Below are 17,814 nucleotides of genomic sequence, written 5' to 3'. Positions count from 1 at the left end.
AAGATCTGCAGATGGCAAGTGTAGCTTTCACAGAGGATCTTGTTAAAATGCAGATCTAAAAATAAAAACCCCTACATTTCATTCCAAGCATTAAACATTTTATTTTCTATAAAAAGGCTGAACTCTCTTTTGATTCAGCAAATTGATCTTAAAACCAATAGCTTCCATGCTTTAGGTACTTTTATGTTTATTGCCTTTGAGTTAAGCACGACTCAGCAACTCTATGAACAAAAGGCCTGAAGCCCTTTTACAACTATCGACATTTATCAAAGTTCATAGAATTTCTGGAGGCATGTTATCTAGGAAGTGGATGCCACTCCTGCTTCCAAACCTGTCATAGTATGTTATTGTTATGTGCCATTGAGTCGCCTGTGATGTATAGCAACCCTGTGTACAGCAACTCTGAACCTCTCCCAGTCTCAGTAATTCTGACATATCAACTCCCTTCATCCCAGTTTACTGTATCAATCCATCTCTTCCGGGGTCTCCCTCTCCTGTGCTGTCCATCCACCCTTCTGAGCATGATTTCCTTCTCCAAGGACTGATGATCTCTCCTGGCCGCGTGCCCAATGTAAGTGAGATGAAACTTCAAAATCCTAGCCTCTAAGGAGAGACTTGGTTTCACCCTCTCCAAGACAGACCTATTTGTTTCCATGGTAAGTTCAAGACTCTTCTCCAGCCCCACAACTCGAAGGCATCTACTCTTCTTCTGTCATCCTTAGTCATTTGTCTACATCTCTGAAGCATAACAAGTAATTGAGAAAACCATGACCTGGGTTAGGTGTACCTTTGCATCTAGACTGACATTGTTACACACACACACACACACACACACATTATGTTACATATAAAGATGTGTTATATCAAGAATAATGAACATAAGTTCATACTTTCAGTTTGGAATACTTTTACTATCTAATGGATATGTAAAACAATAAATGTTATGTGCCATCAAGTCACCTGTAACTCATAGCAACCCTGTGTACAACAGCCCCAAACCCTCCCCTGTCCTGTGTCAGCCTCACTGTCTCTGACACACCTACCCCTGCTACTCCAATTACTGAATTAATCCACATCATAGAGGGTCTTCCTCTCCTGCACTGTCCCTGCACCCTCCCAAGCATGGCGTCCCTCTCCAAGGACTGGTCCTTCCCTGCAACATGTCCAAAGTGTGTCGGACAAAGCTTCAGAATCCTTGCCTTCAAGGAGCAACCCGGTTTAACCCTCTCCAGCATGAACCTGTTTGTGTTTTCCTAGCAGTTCATGGTATATACAATATTCTTCTCCAGCACCACAGCTTGAAGGCATCAATTTTCCTTCTCCCTAGTCACTGTCCAGCTCTCTGATGCATAGCAAGTGATTGCAAAGACCATGGCGTGTATCAAGCATACTTTAGTCTCCAGAGTGACACCATTGATCTTCAGTACTCTGGTACCTCTTTCAGGAGGTCACCCTCAAGCCAAATAAGAGATTATAAAATAATATCATAGTGTAATGTGTTCCCATAAATAATCAACTAGATGAGACCAAAGAATCAGCATATACTCCAAATTAATTTTCTACCTTTATGAGAAGGCAAGGAGGGAAAGTTAGGCGGTGTTAATAGAAACAGAACAAGCAAAATGGAAATAATGGGCATACTGATACATTGTGAAAGTTCTAACAAGTGTCAGAATATTTTGTATAAAATTTGTTAAAAGGGAACCAAATTTGCTGTGTAAACTTTAATCAATACAAAGAAAAGGAAGTTATAAAAGCAAAAAAATTTGCACTGCAATTCCAGAGGTACGTGGTTCAAATCCACCAGATGCTCTGCTGGAGAAGGAGGGGGCAATCTCCTCCTGTACCAGTCAGATCTGATTTGACGGTACACGTAAAATAATACAATAAAAATTAAAAAAAAATTTAAAAACAAAAAAGTTCAAGTAGTGGAGTAACCTAGGAGTATGGGCATAAAAATGAGAAGGACCCCAATGTTGTTAGGTGGTGACCCATAGTGACCCTAAGAACAATGGACCTGAACCTTGCCGTGTCCTGTGTCATCGTTACCATCACTGTGTCGTTCCGTCTCAGTGAAGGGCTCCGTCTGTTACTGACTCTTTACCTTTCTAAGCATGATACTCTTTTCCAAGGACTGGCCAATCCTAACAACAAGCCGAAAATATGTGAGATGAGTCATCAGCATCTTTGTTTCCAAGGACACCCTGACCACACCTTCTCCAGGATATACTTGTTTATTCTTTTGGCAGTCCACGGGATAGGCTTTACTTTTCCCCAACACCACAACTCAAAGGCATAAATTATTCTTTCGTCAATCTTAGTCATTGTCCAGCTTTCAAAAGCATAGCAAGTAAATGCCAGTCTTTAAACTGGCATCATTGCTCCTTACACTTTAGAGAAGTCTTTGACAACAGATTTTCCTAATGCAACCCATCTTTTGATTTCTTGACTGCTAGGACCCAGGATGTTGTTTGTGGATCCTTGCAAGATGAAATGGTTGACAACTTCAACCTCTTCTCCATTTATCATGCTTCTGCCTATTGGCCCAGAGGTAAGGACTTTTGTTTTCTTAATGTTGAGATGTAATCCATGCTGAAAGGTCTGCAGCAAACTTTTCAAGTTCTCCCTCACTTTCTGCAACTGAGGTTGTACCACCTGCATAATATGGGTGCTGATGAGACAACATCTATTCCTGATGCCACATTCTTCATAATGCCCAGCTTCTCATGTGATTTGCTTAGCAGACAGTTGAATAAATATGGAGAAAAGGTATAGCCCTGATGCACACCTTTCTTGATTTTAAACCTTGCTCTCTTTGCGTAACTAATTCTTGGTCTAACTGTAGATTTCACGTGAGCACAATTTAGTGTCCTGGGATTCCCATTCTTCTCAAAATTAGTCATAATTTGTTATGATCCACAGAGTAAAATGCCTTTGCATAGTTGATAACACACAAATAGACATCTTTCTGGCATTCTCTTTTCAGTCAGGACCCATCTGACATCAGCAGTGATAGAAGGACACAAGTAGAATCATTAAACTCACCTCAGACTCATCTCATATGGTCAGTTCCAAGTCATAGTGACCTCCACTGGGTGTCTGAGGACGTAAATTGTAATGGCGGAGGAAATTACAAATTTTTCTCACTTGAAGCCAGTGGTAGATTTGAACCATATGTGGCTTTTGGGTTATTATTGCAACTTGCTAAGGACTCAGTCACAAACAGATGACATAACTTTCAAATAAGTCAATTAGTGGGAAGCAGGAAAACAAACACAATAAATGTTAACAGGTTAAGCTAAACAGAAGACATTCTTGGGTTGAATTAAAAATTATGTTCTCTACAAGGGACAAACTTCTGAAAAGAAAAAAAAAAAAGAAATGGATATGATAGGCTAAGATAAACCAGAAAAAAGCTGAGAAAAAATAGTCCAAATAGATTTTTATTGAAAACACAACAGACATTAGGAATGGAAGAGGGGGTGTGTGTGTGAATGAGGTTAGTCATAGGGTTGCACAGTTTGATGGGTGGAGGGAGGGGAGGGTAAAGGAAATGGGAAAGACCCAGTGTGAAAAACAATGTATACAAACTTTGTAAGTAAACCAGTATAAAGTAAAAATTTTATTTAAAAAAAAGTTAAATGACAAAGATACTTCCAAGATTAACATGCATACTCCAAATTGCTTCATAAAGTAACAAAGAATAACTTTTGATCAGTCAACATCTTACATGTATCTGTAGTTTAATAGCTACTGATTTCAGTTTTATATTGCATATGCTTTTATTTTAGCCACAAGGAGACCATGAAGCTACAGCTACATGATCTTCCACTCTACAGTTGTTTCACGATAGGCTGCAGCTATCCTAACTTTGTGACTAGGACTGTCTTTGGGGGAAAAGAAATCCATTAGAACCTTCCTCTCTCCCCTATGAGAGCCTGTGATGAGTTCTGAAAGGGCTATACATAACACACTTTTAAAAAAAATTTTATTATTTGTGTGTGTGCGTGTACCATCAAATCAAATCTGACTGGTACAGGAGGAGATTGTCCCTCCTTTCCCGGCAGAGTATCTGGTGGATTTGAACCATGCTCCTCTGGGATTGCAGTGCAGCTTCTTGCCACTAGGCCACCAGAGCTCCCCTATGTAACACACTTCTAATCTTCCAGGATTGATAACCCTGGCCAACCTGTGACCAATCTCTTCACTGTCATGTGAGGCATTAGCCTCTTAGTGTCTTGTCTCCTCCCAGCCTTCCTCCAGCCTTGTTCATTTTTCTTTGTGCCTTAACTTTGTGCAGCCCTTGCAAATACTGGCAATTCATTTATCACCATGTCTCAGGAGATAGAGTCCATAGAGTACTTTGTTCCCTACTCCATTGCGTCTTTTTCTCTCCCACCATTGTATACAATTGAGTGGTGTAAAGCTAATGACAATTAGTGTACCCTAAAATCTGTTTTCATTGTATTAACAGACTCATAGCAACCCCCTCTATGTGTGAGCATAGATCCATTCTCATATAGTTTTCTGTGTTTACATTTTTTAAAAAAAAAGATTATCAGGCCTCTTTCAAGCAGCTCTCAGTGGACTTGAACTTCCATCCTTTTAAGAACAGCTGAACTGTATGCATCACACCCAGGGCCCAGATAATCCTAGAAACCTCTTTACCAATGCCATTTGTATACCATTCTGACTTTGAACTTTTCTCCAATCATGATAAAATAGATTCTGGGTGTTTCAGCATGTGTTTGATGTATTCACTCCACACTCTGACCTCTCAGTTCCCTAGCTTGATCTTTCTAGCTTCAGTCAGTCATATGCATCCTAACCAAGCTCCCCTATCCTGTGGCCACACCTCTTTCATTATTAGTGGAAATGGTTTCACTTCTGAAGTACTAAACATCACAAGCATTTCTGATTGAGCTCTATTAATTTTACTCATGGTCATTCTTTTTTTTTTTATTTTTTTTATGGTCATTCTTTCTATACCAGTTTAACCTCATCACAAGCTCCCACTGATTTTCTCCTAATTATCTTTTACCACCAGTCTTTAATTCTTTCTGTCTTCAACTTTGGTTTCACTGTCCGTTAGTTTGATAACAATACTGTGTTGGTTGTATACCAACTTGGACATGTATGACTCTCTGGCTTGACTGTTAATGATATAGTTCTTCCATTGATGAAAACAGTTGTGATGTTATTAGGTGCCATCAAGTTGCATACGACCCGTAATGACCCTCTGAACAACAGACTGAACCCTGTCATATCCTGTGCCATCTTCACAATCTCTGACATACTGGGACCCATTGCTGCAATTACTGTGTAACCCATCTGGTTAAGAGGTTTTCTTTCTCTGTCCCTCCACCTTTCCAAGCATGGTGTCCCTCTCCTAGGAATAACCTTTTTTAGTAAAATGCCAAAAGCATGTGAGATGAAGCTTTAAAATCTTTCTTCTAAGGAGCACTCAGATTGTACCTTCTGTAAGACTTATCTGTTATTTTGGCCATCCATGGGATATTCGGTAATCTTCTCCAGCACCACAGCTGTCATCCTTATTCACTGTCCAGCTCTCAGATAAATGGCAAATAATTGAAAAAGATCATGATCTGAATCAGATACATCTTAGTCCTCAAACTGACATCATTGCTCCTCAATAATTTGGAGAGGTCCCTGACTGCACACTGTCCAGTGCAACACTCCTGATCTCCTAACTGTTAGTATCAAGGATGTTGATTGTGGATGAAAATAAGAGGAAGTTGTTGACAATTTCAATCTTTTCTCCCTTTATCAAGATGTTGCCTATTGATCCAGTGATGCGAATTTTTGTTTTCTTGACATTGAGATGCAGTCTATATTGGAGACTGTTCTTTGATCTTCTGCTGCAAGTTTGAAGGCCTTCTCACTGTCAGCAAGCAAGGTTCTGTCATCTGTATAATATAGTTAATTGATAAGTCTTTCTCTGATCCTGATGGCACATTCTTCTTCGTAGAGTCTGTTGTTGTTTGGTGCCGTCGAGTTGTAGATGACTCAGCGATCCTATGAACGAAAGGCCTGAGCACTGTTTGTATACAGAGTTTCCAGAGGCAAGCCATTTCGGAAGTGGATGCCACTTCTACTTCCAGGCTTGTTTTAGTTGGGAAGCTCCAGGAAACACTGTCCACCATGAGTAACCATTACCATGTTTGGCACATCAGTATCACAGTGTTCAGCATCACAGCAACCACGAGTTACCTCTGTACAGCAACGCACAGACCAGTGCTATACCACCTAGAAGAAAGTTTGACAGGAAAACAATTTGAACCTGGCCTGAGGGCCGCAAATTAAAATCACCCACCTGACTTCTCAAATAATTTGCTCAGCATACAGAGTAAATAGGGATGAAGAGAAGATACAACTCTGACACACTTCGTTCTTACTTTTAAACCATATAGTGTTTCCTTGCTCTGTTTGCACAACAGCATTTTGGTCTAGGCTTAAGTTCCACATGAGCACAATTAAGTATTCTAGGATGTCCATCTTCTCAATGTTAGGCATATGATCCACACAGTCAAATCATTGCATAGTCAGTAAAGCACATATAGACATTCTTCTGGGATTCTAGCTTTTTGCATGATTCACCTGACATAAGCAATGATATCCCTGGTGCCATGGCCTCTTCTAAATCCAGCTTGAACTCCTTTAGCTGTTTTTGAATGATCTTCATCAGTATCTTGCTTGCATGTGTTATTAGTGATATTGAGAATTTTCACATTCTATTAGTTCACCTTTCATAGTAATGATAATAAATATGTATCTCGTCCAGTCAGTTGGATGGGTGTGTACAGTACCTCCCCAGAACTCTCAAAGCAGCCTTTGCTTTCCAGCAGTATTTCAGAGGCCTGCTTCACTGGCACAGTGCAGTGGTTCACATTTTCAATTTGATTCTGGGTACTGTCTACGTGAGCCACGGTTAGTAGCTCATTCTAAAGATAATCCGGCCATTTCTTCAAAGCCTCTTTAGGGATCATGTCAGTTTTCTTTAAGATTGAGACTAGCTTCTTATTGTCTTTTTCCTGCAGCCTCCTTCATTTGGAAACAGAGGCAGCCCAATGGGTCTCTGGCATCCAGAACTTCCAGAATCATGTGTATTCAACCACCTTACAGAATTCCTAATAATAAATCTTCCTGTGGTTTCGTCATCCAGCTAAAAAAATATATTTAACTTCTGCAAAACTTCCTTCTTGTTCTGGAATTCTTCTGGCATTTCAGGACATCCTGATAGTAGCTTTCAGTAGATTTGCTTCTGTGTCTCTCTTGCCCCAGGGCAGTCTGCTGCTTTTCTCTCATCTCCACTCTGCTTCCTTAAGCCTCCTGGTTAGCAGGGTCATGAGAGTGAACAACTGGAGAATGGAGAGCACTTTGCAGAGCGCTTTCTTCCTGTTCCACTTTATAGGCTTCTTACAGCCTTTAGAATCTTTACCTGCCTTTTTATTGATGACTCCATGAAAGCAGGTAGGTTCAAATCAGTTGGCTTCTCTCCTACACTTGTACTTATGGTGGGAATCTGAATAAAAAAGTCAGCAAGAAGAGAACTGACCAAGGAAATCTGGTATTGGCCGTTTTAATCAGACTGTCAAATCTACTAGGCCGGACGTGACAAACTGAAAAGGAATTATGTTCCATTCATTGTTAAAAAGAGCATTTCAAGATGTATCCTGAAGTACAATGCTATGAGTGATAGGATACTATCCACATACATACAAGGAAGTCCTGTTAATACAACTTTTATTAAAATATACTCCCCAACCACTAAAGCCAAAGATGAAGAAATGGAAGATTTCTGTGGACATTTACATTCTGAAATTGGTCAAACATGCAAAAAAGAGACATTAATAGTAACAAGTGACTAGTTGTAGAGGGGCTTCAGGCCTTTTGTTCATAGGGTTACTATGAGTAGTGTTCGACTCAAAGACAATCAGCAACAAAAACCACAGAATGTAAAAGCTGGAAACAGAAAAGGAAGGGCTGGTGGTTGTAAAATATGGCTTTGGTGACAGAAATGAGGCTAGAGATAACATGATAGAACTTTGTACAATCAGTGGTTTATCCTTTGCAAATACTTTTTTTAAAAAAAGCATAAATGGCGACTATACTCATGATTCTCACTTCATGGACTACATGGGAATCAGATTTATTACCTCTGTAGAAAGAGCTCTGGAGAAGCCAATTACCAAGAGTCTAAACAAGGCAAGGGACTGACTGGAACAGAACTTTAAACACTCATGTGCAGGTTCACATTGAAGGTGAAGAAAATGAAAATAAATACACGAAAATAAAAATACAACCTTGAATCTATCCCAGTTATTTTAAGAAGGCATCTCAGGAATAGATTTAATGCATTGAATACTAATAATGAAAAAGCAGATGCGTAGTAGGATGACATTAAAAGATGCTGAAACTTGCAATGGAATGAACAAAGCCAAAAAGAAAAGAATGCTGAAAGAAGAGAGCTGAACAGGAGATTTCAAGGCAGTTCAAGAAGACAAAACCAAAGTGTTATAATGTACAAAGCTGGAGTTAGGAAACCAAAAATGAAGTACCTGTTTGGAATTTCTCAAGCTGAAGGAACTGAAGAGCAAATTCAAGCTTTGGGTTGCAATACTGAAGGAGTTGCTGGACAAATATTGAGAGATGCAGGAAGCAGAAAAAGGAGATAGAAGGAATACACAGAGTCACTGTATCAGAAAGAATTGGTTGACACTCGTCTGTCTCAGGAAGTAGCTTATGATAAAAAAGGAAATGGTACAAATGGAAGAAGATCAAACTTCACTGAAGCCACTGGAAAAAAATAAAGCCCTAAGAAAGGATTCAATATCAAATGAAATTTTTCAGGAAACAGATAACGCCTTAGACAAGCTTGGCGTCTAGGTAAGAAATGTAAAAGACTGGGCCAATCAACTACAAGAGATCCATGTTTATTTCATAAAAAAACAAACCCTGAGGATCAGCAGTGTGTGTGATTACTAAACATATCATTACTAGCACTTGCAGTAAGCACTTGCAAAGATAATGTAAAAATACTGCAACAATATATTGATAGGAAACTTCCAGAAACTCAACCTGAATTCAGAAGAGTCTGTGAAACAAGGGATATCACTGCTAGTGTCAGATGGATCTGGGCTAAAAGCAGAGAATAGCACAAAGATATTTACTTGTATTTTATTGACTACATCGAGTGATTTGATTGTTGTTGTTAGATGCTGCTGAGTCGAGTACGACTCATAACAATCCTATAAATGAGACTGGAATCATGCCCTGTGCCATCCTTATCATCTCTGACACACTTGAGCCCATTGCTGCAGTCGTTGTGTCAGTCCATCTCATTGGAGGTTTTCCTCTTTTTCGCCGAGCTTCATAGCCTCTCCTAGCAACATGTCCAAAGTATGAGGTGAAACTTGGCCATTGTTGCCTCCAAGGAGCACTCTGGCTAAACTTTCTCCAAGACATAACTGTTCATTTTTTTTACAGTTCATGGAATATTCTCTCCAACTTGGAACCACAACTCAAAGGCATCAATTCTTCTGTCATCTTTACACATTGTACAGCTCTCAGATGTATAGCAAGTGGTTGAAAAGATTGTGACTAAATAATCAGGCACACCTCAGTCTCCAAATGACATCAGTGCTCTTTAGTACTTTGGAAAGGTCCTTACCACCAGATTTGCCCAAAGTACTATGTCTCCTGACCTCTCCTGACTTCTGGTATCAAGGGTGTTGATTGTGGAGTTAAGCAAGAAGAAATAATTGACAATTTCAATCCTTAATCCATCGATCATGTTATCTGTTGACCCAGTGGTGAGGACCTTTGTTTTCTTATGTTGAAATGTAATCCATATTGACAGCTGTAGACCTTGATTTTCTGCAGCAAGCCTTTCAAACTCACTTTTAGCAAGCAAGGCTTTGTCATCTGCATAATGCAGGTTGTTGACCAGGCTTCCTTTGATCCTGATGCTGCATTCCTCTTCATACAGTCCAGCCTCACAAATTATTCGCTTAGCAGACAGACTGAATAAGTATGGGAAAGGATACATTGCTGACACACATCCTTCCCAATTTTAAGACTTCCTTCATTGAGTGTTCTGGAATTCCCAGAATGAGAATTCCAGAACATTTGAGATACAATTCATATTGAAGGCTGTAGTGTTTGATCTTTGTTAGCAAGTGTTGCAAGCCCTTCTCACTTTTAGCAAGCAAGGTTGTGTTATCTGCATACTGAAGGTTATTGAGGAATCTTCCTCCAATCCTGATGCCACATTCTTCTTCACAGAGTCAAGCATTTCGAATATTTTGCTCAGCATACAGATTGGATAGGCATGGAGAAAGGATACAATCCCTATGCATGCCTTTCTTAATTTTAAACCATGTAGTTTTTCCATTCTCTGTACAACAGCTTCTTGGTCTGGGTTTCACATGAGTACAATTAAATATTCTGGGATTCCCAGTTTGTGGGTTTGTTTGGGTTTTTTTCTGTTCTTTTCTCTTTCCTCCCCCAGTCTTCTTAATGTTAGACATAATTTTTTATGATACACACAAATGCTTTTGTGTAGTCAATAAAACACACACAAAAAATGGTGAAAGGATATAACCCTGATACATACCTTGTCTGATTTTAAACCACTAGATGTCCTCTTGTCCTCATAAAACTATTGCCTCTTGGCCATGTGAGCAAGAATTCCCATTCTTTGCAATGTTATCCAAAATTTGTTATGATCCACATAGGTTAATATACATTTAGTCAATAAAATGCCCGTTTAGTATATATGTATGTGTGTATATGTATGTATAATGAGTGTGTATAATACATGTGCATAGAATTATTAGACAGCATATAGGACACATTAGAATTGCTCCGTAAGGTTTCTAAGGCTGAATATTTTTCCTGAAGATCACTGTAGTATCTTTCTTCCTCTGAGTGGTTGATGGGTTTGAACCACTGGCCTTTCACTTAGCAGGCAAGCACTTTAACCACTGTGCCATCAGTGTACTCTCCTAATATTTGTTGTTATGTATGTCCCATAGTGACATTATGAACAACAAAAATGAACCCTGTCCTATCCTGTGCCATCTTCACACTTCCTGACACAGCAGAGCCCATTGTTATAGTCACTATGTCATTCCACCTGATTGAGCGTCTTCCTGTCCTTTGCTGACCCTTTACCTTTCCAAGTATCATGTCCTTCTCCAGGGAATAGCCCTTCCTAGCAACATGCCCAAAGAATATAAGGTGAAGCCTCATTATTCTTGCCTTCTAAGAGCAATCTGGCTGCACCCTCTTCAAGACATATTTGTTCTTTTGGCAGTCCATGGGATGTTTATGTGGCACTTGGGCCTGGTGTGAAGGCTGATTTGCTATTAGAGTTACAAACTAAATTGGAAGTTTGCTGTATGGGGGAACAACATTATTCAAATTGGTACAGCATTGTCAGTTTGCTGTTCTGGGATAATTTGTGGGTTGCTGTGATATTGAAAGCTATGCCACTGGTGTGTCAAATGCCGCTAGGGTTACCCATGGTGGGCAGGTGTTAGCAGAGCTCCAGATTAAGACAGACTAGGAAGCAGGATTGGCCATCCGCTTCTTAAATAACAGGCCTCTGGAAACCATATGAACAGTAGAGGAACACAGATAGTGTAGTGTAGTGTAATGGTGGAACCCAGATTGGAAGTAAGTTGAAATGAGGAAAAGTAATGACAAATACCATCTGATAACTGGAACATGGAATGTATGTAGATTGAATGTTGGGACTAGAAATAGTAAAAAATGAAATTAAATGCATGAACATCAACATACTACGCATCAGTGCGATGAGATGGACCAGCTTTGGCCACTCTGAATTAGATAATCATAATAATATACTATGCTGGGTACTCCATGCCAGTCCACCTCATCTTGCCAACACCTAATATATCAATATGTATGCGTTCCATTTTTTCCTTAACAATATCTAATTTTCCTACATTCATGGTTCTCACATTCCATGTTCCATTCACTGTTGTCTGCTTACAGCTGTTCCTCCTCCTTTGTTTCCATACTTGAGGGCTCAGCCTCAGTTGCACTATCTACTAGTCTAATTGTGTTCTATTGCACATAGGGTTTTTGAAGGCCTGCTATTTTGGAAATGGATGGCAATCCTTCTTCCTAGTCTGTCTTAATCTGAATGCACAGATTTAGAACAGTATCTGACAGACAAGCATTTACAGAAAAGAGCAGATGAAACATAGTTCCCCAATTGTAGAAATAACCAATAGTTTGTTTTGTCCCTCCCCACCTTGACATGTGTGTCTTGACCTACCCATTTCCCTGCTTCATGAGCATTTTCTTCTACTCCCATCCATCCATTCAACACCTATCTTCCAGTATCCAGGCCTTGTTATGATAACTTATATTGCAAGCTTTCTGGGCTTCTTTTATCCAAATGCCTCAAACTGCTGCCCATTTCTTATACTGTAGCCAGTGTCTCTTGAGTTAAGGAGTCTGTAAGTCCAAATACTAGGTATTAGGAAAGGCTCCCTATCTCTGACAGTTCTGAGGAAAAGTCCTTTCCCTTGAATTTCTGCTTCGAGATTGGCTTCTTGTGGTTTAGGGCCTCTTCTCTTCCATTTGCAGCACTTTGTAGTCACAAGGAAATAGTTTCCCAAGGGAAGGAGATCTGTTCTACAGATCTAGTATATAGTTTTGTTTTGCCTGCAGCCCACTGGCCCCAAAGAATTGCAGGCTCTGCCTTAATCTGCAGGCTTCTGGGAAGTGTGGGCATACCTGTGTAGGGGGAAGCTGAGTCCCCCACCTCCTGTGCTTAATCTGCAGGCTTCTGGGAAGTGTGGGCATACCTGTGTAGGGGGAAGCTGAGTCCCCCGCCTCCTGTGCCTTGTTTTGATTCCTGTACCACCTCTTCCCTACGGCGCTGCGTTCTACCTCAAGGTCTTGTTACCCAAAGATGCATTAATAATAACTAGTAACTGGAATGCAAACGCTGAAAACAAAGTAGAAGAAATGGTAGTTGGAAATTATGGACTTGGTAACAGAAATAAGGCTGAAGGTTGAATGTGTAAATTTTGTACATTCAGTGATTTATTCACACATACCTTTTTGGAAAACACAAAAGGTGGCTTTACACATGGACTTCTCCTGATGGTCAGCACAGGAATTAGATTTTACATCTGTGCAAAGAATCACTGGAGAAGTTCAATCTCAGTCAAAACCAGGCCAGGTGCTGGCTGTGAAACAGCCCATCAATTACTGAGGTGCAAGTAAAAATTGAAGAAAATGAGAATAAGTCCAGGAGAACCAAAATAAGACCTTGAGCCTATCCCACCTGAGTTAAAAAATAATCTCAAGGATAGGTTTGAAGCAGTGAACACCAATGACTGAAGACAAGATGAGCTGTTGAACAGTATCAAGGACATCATCCTTGAATAAATCAAAATGTCATTACAAAGGTATAGGAGGAACAAAAGACTGAAATGGATATAGAAAAGACTCTGAAAGTTGCGTGAGAATCTCGAGAAGCCAAAATAAAGGGAAGAGATGCTGAAGTAAAAGAACTAAACATAAAATTTCAAAGCATAGTTCAAGAAGACAAAGCAAAGTGTTATAACAGAATGTTCAAAGAGCTGGGGTTGGAGAATTAAAAGGCATGACCTTGCTTTGGCATTTTCAAGCTGAAAGAACAAAAAAACCAAATTCAAGCCTGCAATTTGCAATCCTAAGAGATGCTATGGGCAAAATCTTAAATGATACTGGAAGCATGATAAGAAGATGGAGGGAATGCACAGATCTGTTATACCAAAAAGGATTGATTGACACGTAAATATTTTAGGAAGAACCATACAAACAAGTGCCAATGATAATGAAGGAAGAATTGCAAACTGCAATGAAGGCAGTGATGGAAAAATAAGGTCCCAGAAATTGATCGGATACCAACTGATGAGTTTCAACTAACAGAGGCAGTTCTGGACGTGCTCACCATTCCGTATTAGAAAAGTTGGGAGACAGCTGCCTGGTCAACTGACTGGAAGAGATCTGCATTTGTTTTCATTCCATGGAAAGGTAATCCAACAGAATGTGGTAATTATTGAAAATATAATTAATATCATATGCAAGCAAGATATTGCTGAATATCATCCCAAAATGGCTGCAGCAGTCCATTGTCAGAGAAATGCCAAAAATTCAAGCCGGGTTTAGAAGAGGCCATGGTACCAGGGATAACACTGCTGATGTTGGATGGATCTTGGCTGAAGGCAGAGAATACCAAGAAGAGTGTCTATTTGTGTTTTATTGACATTTGGCTGTGTGGATCATGACAAACTATGACTACTATTGAGAAGGAATGTAAATTCCAGAATACATAATTGTGATTATCCGAAATCTATACCTTGACCAAGAGGCTGTGGTTCAAACAAAATAAGGGAAAACTACATGGTTTCACATAAAAAAAATCGCCTGTGTCAGGCTATAACCTCTCTCCATACCTATTCAGTCTGTATGCTGAGCAATTATTCAGGATGCTGGGCTTTAAAATCAAGGATGTGGTACTAGGATTGGAGGAAGACTCATCAACAACCCTGTTTATACAAATTATACAACCTTGCTAGCCTAAAGGGAAGAGGTCTTTAAATACTGGCTGGAGAAGATCAAAGACTACAGCCTACAATGTGGGTTATTCTTTAACATCAAGAACACAAAGATCCTCACCACTGGGTTGGTAGGCAGCAAGCATCATAATAAATGGAGAAAAGATTGGCCTTGCCAATGATTTCATCTTGCTTGTATGCACAGTCAACTCCTTTGGTACCAGCAGTCAAAAAAATCAAAGGCGTTTAGCATTGGGAAGGTCTTCTGTCAGAACCTCTCTAAGGTTGTGAAAAGCTCTGATGTCAGCTTAAAGACCAAGGGACACCTGATTCAAGCCATGGTCTTTTCAATCATCTGCTATGCATCTGAAACCTGGACAGTGAACGAAGATGACAGAAGAAAGATCTATGCCTTTGAGTTGTGGTATTAGAGAAGAGTGCTCAGTGTCCTAAGGACTGCTGAAAGAATCAACAGATATGTCTTGGAGAAAGTGCAACCAGAGTGCTCCTTAGAGGTAAGACTGGTGAAACTTTGTCTCACATACTTTGGGTATGCTGTTAAAGAGGTTATTCCTTAGTAAAGGGCATCATGCTTAGAAAGGTAGAGGGCCAATGAAAGAGGAAGAACCTCAACAAGATGAATTGACACAGTGGTTGCAGCAAAGGAATTAAGTATAACAGATGATAAAGGTGGCAGAGGATAGGACAGGGTTCAGATCTGTTCTACGCAGGGTTGATATGAGTTGATTCAACAGCACTTAACTACAACATCCACCTTGAAAATCTAGAGCACTCTGATGGCTTAGTGGTAAGGAGTTATGCTGACAACACAGAGGCACGTGGTTTGAATCCACCAACTGATGCATGGGAGAAAGATGGGCAGTAACTTCCCATGTGATTCACTGCCTCTGAAAACCTGCTGGAGGGTCAGCTTTGGATTGATTCTAACTTGATGTTACACAATAACAACATTAGCAGGTAGTTTGTCTCTTATTATTACATCCACTAGTGGCAAAAGTTGGAATCAGGAGTGATATCCACTTCCGAAATAGCATGCCTCTGGAAACTATACGAACTTGGAGAAATGATGAAAGTTTTACAAATGTTCAGATCTTTCATTCATTCATAGTCACTATGAGTCGTGTAGTACTGGATGGCACTTAGCAACAACAGTGGCAAAAGAGGATGCTTTTTTGCCTAAGGTATTATAAGGTGTTAGTTTCACATTGTTGTTTACCATTCGTAGGAACTGACCTATAGCTGACCCTCCAGTGGGTTTTCAGCTGCAGTAAATACCACGGGATGAGTCTGCCTATCCTTCTGCTGTGGAGCAACTGATTCCTTCAGGATCAAAGCACAGTTTCTTACAACTAGACCACCAAAGCTCCCTGTCGTTTCACAGAATTACAGGGTATTTGTAAAAGGTTAGTTTTCTATTACTTTATTTTGGTTCGAACACTGACCCTATAGCATAATAAAACCCTGCCCAGTCCTGGACCATCTTCACAATTGCTGTTTAAGCCGTGTTGCAGGTACCACATCAATCTATCTCCTTGAGGGTCTTCCTGTCTTGATGAGCCTTTACCTTACCAAGCATGATGCCCTCTCTTCCAGGAACTGGTCCCTCCTGCTAACATGTCCAAAATGTTAGGCGAATTCTGAAATTCAGATTTGCTTATTCTGGGATGTGATCTACATGACAGTATTTCTTTCAAAAACACTGCCTAGTTGCTTGGGATGTACAATTGGGTGGAGAAGCTCTTTATCTGGCATTGAGAGAGGGGTTCTCCAGCCTGGCTGAACATTATAAGCACTAGAAGACTGCATACGACTATTATCGTAAAAATAAAAGGACAATTAATGAAACATGTATGGGGACCTAAGAGGGAAAGAGGTGGGGTTAGGATGGGTTGAGGTGAAGCCACGGGGTTGCACAGTTTGGTGGGTGGAGGAAGAAGGGGAAGAGAATGGGAAAGATCCAGTGGGGACCTGAAAAGATGATAATGATGGACAAGTCCTAATGGTGCTTGATTTTATAAAACAAAATGCATGGGAATGATTGTATCTAGAAACAGAATATAAATGAAGAATAGTGTGAAACACAATGTATAAGAACTTTGTGAGCTAACAAATATAAAATTTTTTAAAAAATTAAACAAAAAGCACTAGAGGAGATTTTTAAAAATAATACTCCCAAGGGCCCCTTCCTAGATACCCTGATTTATTGACCTGGTGTTATTGTTGTTGTTATTAGATCCTGTCAAGCTGAGTACAACTCATAGTGACCTTCTGAACAGCAGGTTTGAAACCCGTCCTATCCTGTGTCATTTTCATAATCTTTGACATATTTGAACCTATAACTGTAGTCACTATATCAATCCATGTGGTTAAAGGTCTTCCTCTCTCTCACTGACCCTCCATCTTTGCAAGCAGTAGCCTTTTCTAACAACATGTCCAAAGTCTGTGAGATGAAGCTTCATCATCTTTGCCTGCAAGGAACACTCTGGACTTGGTGTTTTAACATTTCCTTAGAGGAGAGGTGGTGCAAAACATTAACATAGGAAGGGGTGGGACTTTAAGTCAATCCAGGAGCTCTTTGGAAGTATGACCTGAGACCTATATCCCAAAAATGAGCACTGGAAAAAGCCCTGTGGAGTATAGTTCTACACTGGGGTCACCAAGTGTTAGGCTTAACCCGAACTGGTTGTTCTTGTTAGGTGCTGTTGAAGCAACTGTAACTGATAGCTACTCTATAAGCATCAAATTGCAATGAATAAGCCATTGAACACACAAAATTTTGCTGAAGATCAAAGATTACAGCCTACAATATGGAATGCATTTCAACCTTAAGAAAACAAAAGTCCTTATCACCGGGCCAATGGTCTACATCATGATAGATCGAGAAAAAATTGAAATTGTCAACAGTTTTATCTTACTTGGATTCACAATTAACACCAGCTATTAGGAGTTCTTCCAGTCAGTTGGCCAAGTGGTCGTTCACCAGATTTCTTGGCACAATTTGGTGAGCACGTCCATGGCAGTATCTGTTAACTGAAATATGTCAATTGGTATACCATCTAATCCTGGAGCCTTATTTTTTGCCATATCCTTCAAAGCAGCCTGAACTTCTTCTTTCATCACCATAGGCTCTTGCTCTTATGTTGTTTCATTAAATTCTTCTGTGTCTTCCAATTCCTTTCGATACAGT

This window comes from Elephantulus edwardii, unplaced genomic scaffold (genome assembly GCF_000299155.1).
Source record: "Elephantulus edwardii isolate Elephantulus edwardi_28Jun2011 unplaced genomic scaffold, EleEdw1.0 scaffold00036, whole genome shotgun sequence".
Lineage (NCBI taxonomy): Eukaryota > Metazoa > Chordata > Mammalia > Macroscelidea > Macroscelididae > Elephantulus > Elephantulus edwardii.
Note: the sequence above shows the minus strand (reverse complement) of the source record.